We start from the raw sequence: 7,649 nt of genomic DNA on the forward strand, positions 1-7,649 counted from the left end.
AAAGAAAGAAAGAAAGAAAGAAAGAAAGAAAGAAAGAAAGAAAGAAAAAGAAAAACAAAGGTACGACTTCTGTAGAATCCAGGAAACCCACAGCTGAGTAGTTATCCAATGCAAAGGAAATCCAGATATCAGACAGATATCCCCCATGTTTAATACAGTACTATCCACAATCACAGAAATATCAAATCAACCTAAGTGTCCATCAGCCAGGAAATAGATAAAGAAAATGTGGCATATATACACCACGGAATACTATTTGGCTATTGTATTAGTCAGGATTCCCTAGAGGGACAGAACTAATAGGAGAGAGAGAAAGAGAGAGATAATTATATAATTATATGTTATATATATTTTCTTACATAATTTATATGATATATATTTATTATATGTTATATAGCTTATACATAAAATACATATTATACATTATTTATAAAACATTATAAATATATAATATATAATTATACAACAAACTCTCTCTATATATCTCCTATTAGTTCTGTCCCTCTAGGGAGCCCTGACTAATATATATGGAGAGAGAGAGAGAGAGTAATATATGGAGCATAATACATATGGAGAGAGAGAGAGAGAATTTATTAAGTATTAACTTACATGATCACAAATTCCCAAAATAGGCTGTCTGCAAGCTTGAAGAGAAGGAGAGTCAATCTGAGTCTCAAAACTGAATAACTTGGAGCCAGATGTTTAAGGGCAGGGAGCATCTAGCATGGGAGAAAGATCTAGGCTGGGAGGTTAGGCCCATCTCACCTTTTCACATTTTTCTGTCTGCTTTATATTCACTGGCAGCTGATTAGATTGTGCTGACCAGATTAAGGGTGGATTTGCCTTCCCTAACCCACTGGCTCAAATGTTATATCTCCTTTGGCAACACCCTCACAGACACACCCAGGATCAATACTTTGCATCCTTCAATCCAAGTTGACACTCAGTATTAACCACCACAAGTACACCCCTTGTAAATTCAAACCCATACTTATCTTCTGAGATCATACATAGACTTCAAATAACGACAATAATAAGGTCATAATTATGCCTAACATAATACAACTATCCTTTGTACAACCAGAAATGCACCAATCTCCAACCCAAATACTATTACGTAAAGTTAACATACTTAAAGGCTGATATGAAGTCAATAAATCTTATGTCACATGATAAAGGAAAAGGAAATAAAATGATATTTTCTTAGTACAAGTGTATACATGCACAAACATGTTTTTAACAAAAGGAGGAAATACACTTGACAATTACAGTCCTCGTTTCTGCAGCTGGTCACGTGGTGACAGCTGGTATTGATGACTACCCTCTTCTACTACTCATTCTGTATTCTCTTTGCCTTCAGCAAGCACCTCAGCAGGTCATAGTTTTTTTTTTTCCTGGTGGAATGACCCAAACTTTCATTCTTGAGGTGTCTGGACCATTTGTAGTCTTGCCTGGATAGGGCTGCTGTAGTTTCCCATTGACCATAATCATAGGGCAGGGTAATACTAAGAGATGCCCTAATGGATCTCCTGTATTCCATGCATACTCTTCCTTACCTCGGTCATACAGTAGTAGACTGATTTCTTCTTGATAGTCCGGATCAATCACCCCAGCCAACACTTTAACTCCCTTCTTAGCCTGTTGACTTAAAGGTAGGAGGAGCCCAAAGTGTCTAGGTGGCAATCTCAGCTTCCAGTTTAATGGAATCGTTCTTGTGTCTCCTGGTGGCAGTGTTCCTCCCCCTGGAACTAAGACCTCCAGGCCAGCAGAACATAATGTCATGGGAACAGGAATAAAAACTTTGCTTGTGGAACACTATGGGTGATGGTGAGTTGTGCCACTTCCACTTCCATCCCTTGATTCCTGGACCTGTGAATCCTGGCTATGGGAGAAACGGTACCATATATTGGATGCTGATTCAGAGCATACACGGCCTTCTTGAGAACTTTGCCCCAGCCCTACAAAGTATTGTTGCCTAGTTGGCATTGTAATTGTGACTTCACAAGGCCATTTCACTGTTCTATCAATCCAGCTGCTTCTGGATGATGGGGAATATGGAAAGACCAGTAAATTCCATGAACACGAGACCACTGCTACACTGCATTTGCCATAAAGCGAATGCGTTGGTCAGAGGCAATGCTATGTGGACTACCATGACGGTGGATAAGGCATTCCATGAGTCCATGGATGGTAGTCTTTGTAGAAGCGTTGTATGCAGGATAGGCAAACCCATATCCCAAGTAAGTGTCTATTCCAGTGAGGACAAACCTTTGCCCTTTCCATGATGGGAGAGGTCCAATATAACCAACTGCCACCAGGTAGCTGGCTGGTTACCCCGAGGAATGGTGCCACATTGAGGACGCAGTGTTGGTGTCTGCTGCTGGCAAACTGGGCACTCAGCAGTGACTGTAGCCAGGTCAGCCTTGGTGAGTGGAAGTCCATGTTGCTGAACCCATGTGTAACCTCCATCCCTGCCTCCATGGCCACTTTGTTCAGGATCCCACTGGGTGATCACAGGGGTGGCTGGGGAAGGAGGCTGAGTGGTGTACATAGAACGGGTCATCCTATCCACTTGATTATTAAAATCCTCCTCTGCTGAGGTCACCTGTTGGTGAGCACTCACATGGAATACAAAAGTCTTCACAGTTTTTGACCACCCAGAGAGGTTTATCCATGTACCTCTTCCCTAAATTTCTTTGTCACCAATTTTCCAATCATGCTTCTTCCAAGTTCCTGACCATCCAGCCATACCTCTGGTTGCAGCCAATGAATCAGTGTATAATCACATATCTGGCCATTTCTCCTTCCATGCAAAGTGCACAACCGGTGCACTCCTGAAAGTTCTGCTCACTGGGAAGATTTCCCTTCACTGCTGTCCTTCAGGGGTGTCCTAGAAAATGGTGGCTATAGTGCTGCTGCTGTCCACTTTAGGGTGGTGCCTGCATATTGCGCAAAATCATCTGTGAACCAGGCGCTAGTCTTCTCTTCCTCTGTCAACTGATCATAGGGAACTTCTAATGAAGCCATCGGTGCAGGCTAGGGGAGGGAAGGCATGGTGGCAGGAGTGCAGACCATGGCCGTTTGAGCCACTTCCTCATGTAATTTACTTGTGCCTTCAGGACCTGCTCAAGCCTGATAACATACATACCACTTCCATTTGATTATGGAATGCTGCTGTGCATGACCCACTAGATGGGTCAGAAAACACCCAGTTCATGATAGGCAATTCAGGTCGCATGGTGACTTGATGATCTGTAGTCAAACGTTCAGTTTCCACCAAAGCCCAGTAACAGGCCAAGAGCTGTCTCTCAAAAGGAGAGTAATTATCTGCAGAAGATGGCAGGGCCTTGCTCCAAAATCCTAGAGGCCTCTGCTGTGATTCACCCATGGGGGCCTGCCAAAGGATCCAAACAGCATCCCTATCTGCCACTGACACCTCAAGCACCACTGGATCTGCTGGATCATATGACCCAAGTGGCAGAGCAGCTTGCGCAGCAGCCTGAACCTGTTGCAGGGCCTTCTCCTGTTCTGGACCCCATTCAAAACTGGCAGGCTTTCAGGTCATTTGATAAATGGACCAGAATGACACACCCAAATGAGGAATATGTTACCTCCAAAATCCAAATAGGCCCACTAGGTGTCATGCCTCTTTCTTGGTTGTAGGAGGGGCCAACTGCAGCAACTTATCCTTCACCTTAGAACGAATATCTTGACAGGCCCCACACCATTGGACCCCTAGAAATTTTACTGAGGTAGAAGCTCCCTGAATTTTAGTTGGATTTATTTCCCATCCTCTGGCATGCAAATGTCTCACCAATAAGTCCAGTGTGTTTGCTACTTCTTGCTCACTGGATCCAGTCAGCATAATGTCATCAATGTAATGGGCGAGTGTGACATCCTGCGGAAGCAAAAAGCGATCTAGGTCTCTCTGAATAAAATGATGACACAAAGCTAGAGAGCTGATATATCCTTGAGATAGGACAGTAAAAGTATATTGCTGGCCTTGCCAGCTGAAGGCAAATCACTTCTGGTGGACCTTCTGGACAGGAATGGAGAAAAAGGCATTTGCCAACTCAATGGCTGCATATCAGGTACCAGGAGATGTATTACTTTGCTCAAGCAATGAAACCATATCTGGTACAGCAGCTGCAATTGGAGTCACCACTTGGTTAAGCTTACGACAGTCTGCTGTCATTCTTCAAGATCCATCTCTCTTCAGCACAGGCCAAATGGGAGAGTTGAATGTGGATGTGGTGGGAATCACCACCCCTGTGTCTTTCATGTCCTTGATGTCACCATCAAGAGGTGCGATAGTGTTTTTTATTTACTATTTTTCTAGGTAGGGGCAGCTCTAATGGCCTCTATTTGGGCCTTCCCACCACAATAGCTCTACTGGTCAGGGAGTCAATGTGGGGGTTTTGCCAGCAAAAAAGCATGTGTATGCAAATTATGCATTCTGGCACTGGGGAAATGACCACAGGATGAGTCTGGGGACCCACTGGACCCACTATAAGTCGGACTGAGCTAAAACTCCATTAATTACCTGACCTCCATAAGCCCCTACTTTAACTGGAGGGCCACAATGACATTTTGGGTACCCTGGAATCAATGTCAGCTCAGAGCCAGAGTCCAGTAGTCCCTGAAATATCTGATCATTTCTTTCCTCAATGCACAGTTACCCTGGTAAAAGGCTGGAGGTCTTCTTGGGGAAGGATTGGAGAAAGATTCATTGCATAAACTGTGGGTAATGTAGTGGGGTTCCTTCCTCAAGGGGACCTGGCTTCCCCTTCATTCAAAATGTTCTGGGTCTGTAAACTGGCTCAAGTCTGGAAATTGATTGAGGGGCCATGATTCTCTGTTTTTATATTTCAAATTAGCCTTTTGTCCCTTCGATGTAGAAGAATTTTCCTTATATAAAATAAGTAGGAATTCAGCAGGCTTCCTATCAATTTCACTTCTAGGAACTCTGTGATTAATTAGCCAATGCCAGAGCTCTACACGAGTCAGACTATTTTGATTGCTGTTTTGTGTCTGCTGTCCATTACGGTAGCTACACCCACCTTGTCTTTGATGGTTGAGTGCCACCACTTGACCCCTGCTACCTTGGGATCCAGTTATTCCCACTGTATGTAAATTTTGTAGTTGGGTGACTGCAGTTCCCGCTGTTAGATCTGACATATAGAGAAGAGTAATTATAGAGCTCTTCAAAGATGCAGGTGCTGTCCTCACAAATCTATTTCACAAGGCATTAATTGCAACAGCATATCTTCTGGACCCTCCCAGCTGGGATGAGTAGGTCTAAAGTGGCTAATTCACTCCACCTCCCAATCTCCCTAAGCCTTTGGATCCCTTCCTCTACATTAAACCAAAGGAGATCAAGCATTTTCAGCTTGTTAACAGTGGGCCATCTTTTAATCCATATTTCAGGTAACCAAACAAATAAACAATTAGAACCTTTTTAAACTCCCTGAGCTACAACATTAAATGCAGAGTCCCTACTTAGTGGGCCCAAATCAATAAATTCAGCCTGATCGCACTCTATGTTCCTTTCACCATTATCCCATACCCTCAATATTCATTCCAATGCCTGTTCTCCAGATTTCTGTTTATATAGAGAACTCAAGCAGTTATTTTCAAATGTAGCACACCTCCTCATGGGTCACACTCTCAACCTCACCTCTAGGGGTCTTCCAGGACTTTAGTCTAGTTATAGGTGTAGAAGCAAACAGAGGTGTTGGGGGTGGCTCCTAAGGAGAACCAACATATTTTGCCTGGCAACTGCCTCAGAGAGGCCATCACTGTTGCCTCAGGCAGCACAGGGTTCATCTCTTCAGACAAAGGTGGAAAGGCTGATGGCAGTAAGGGTAGGGGAGGGGATGTTAACACTACTGGGGATGGGGAAGCTGTTCCTTCTGGCAAAAGAGGTTCATCAGAGTTTACAAACTCTGTGTCCCCAGCTTTATCAGGGTTCTCCCACACATCCCCATTCCAAGTTGCAGGATCCCATTCTTTTCCAATCAATGCCCTCACTTTAACAGTAGACACCTGGCAAGGCTGTGCACGCACCTTTCATTGCAGATCAGCCACTCACATGATAAGAGCTTGTATCTATTTTTTCACAATTTCAGATCTTTCCCAACAGGAGATAAGACTCTCACTCAGGGAAATCTTAGCAGATTTGAGGCATGGTATCTGCTTCTGAAGCTGGAAGACAGAATTCCTGAGTTCATCATTTTCTTTCATTAATTTGTCCACTGAACTTAGGAGCCAAAAACCAGCTTCATTATATTGCTTGGTATGTTCAAAGGTATTATGTATAGAATCACTAATCTCCTTGACTCTCACAAGCGGTGAATCAGGAGTGTCAAATGCATTTGTTTTGCATAACTTTCTAAACAGTTCACACCAAGGACTATCAGTGGTCTCCATAGTATTAGAAGTAGAGTCCTTAGCATTTTTGGGTCTAATCATATTAAGCAGCTAACTCCAGAAACCTCAAAGCCAATAAGTCAACTTCATGCTTTATATTCTATTCCTCTAGAACTACTTCTGGTACCCAAATCTGTACAAGTCAGGGTTCCCCACAGGGAAAGTACTAACTGGAATACATATATACATGTATTCCCACGGTGTTCTAATGGGAGCCCCGGGCCGGCGTGGAGGTATAGGGGTGAGCATAGCTGCCTTCCAAGCAGTTGACCCGGTTTCGATTCCCGGCCAACGCAGCAGGCCAAACTTTCGCAGAGGTCCCGGGCACGGAGGCAGGGTCTCGGAGACCCAAATCCTGGTCTTCCACGTGACAGGAGGGAATAATCACCACATATATATATGTATATATATATATACACACACACACACACACACACGTTTATTAAGTATTAATTTACACAATCACAAAATCCCAAAAATATGCTGTTTGCAAGCAGGAGGAGGAAGGGCAGCTAGCCCAGGTCTCAAAACAGAAGAACTTGGAATCCAATGTTAGAGAGCAGGAAGCATCAGGGCATGGGAGAGAGGTGTAGGCGGGGAGGCAAAGCCACTCTTCCCTTTTCACGTTTTTCTGCCTCCTTTATATAGGGTGGTAACTGATTAGATCTATGTGCACAAAAGATTAAGTATGGGTCTGCCTTCCCCAGCCTGTTGACTCAAATGTTTATGACCTTTAGCAACACTGTCACAGATACACATAGCAATACTAACTTGCATCCGTCAATCCAATCAAGTTGACACTCAGGATTAACAAACACAGGCACAAAAAAAAAAAAAAAAAAAAAAAAGAATGAAATCCCGTGATTGGCAGCAACATGAAAGAAACTGGAGGTGACGATGTAACCTCAAATGAGCCGGGCACAGAAAGACACAGAGGGCAGGTTCTATTCCAATCGTGGGAGCTCAGAAAGTTCACCTTGTGGAGGTAGAGAGTAGAACGATAGACAACAGAGGCTGGAGAGGGTGTGTGGGTGACTGGGGTGAAGACAGGGTGACGAAATGGGTACGAGCATGCGTTTAGATGGAGGGAATACGTTCTAATAATGTTCTATGGCAGAGTAGGGCGACTAGGGGTCACAACGAGTCACAACGATGTATTAGCGTGTGTTTCCAAAGAGCTGGAAGACAGCACCTGAGCTGTTGCCAACAGGTAGAGATGA

The sequence above is a fragment of the Piliocolobus tephrosceles genome, chromosome 1 (genome assembly GCF_002776525.5).
Source record: "Piliocolobus tephrosceles isolate RC106 chromosome 1, ASM277652v3, whole genome shotgun sequence".
Lineage (NCBI taxonomy): Eukaryota > Metazoa > Chordata > Mammalia > Primates > Cercopithecidae > Piliocolobus > Piliocolobus tephrosceles.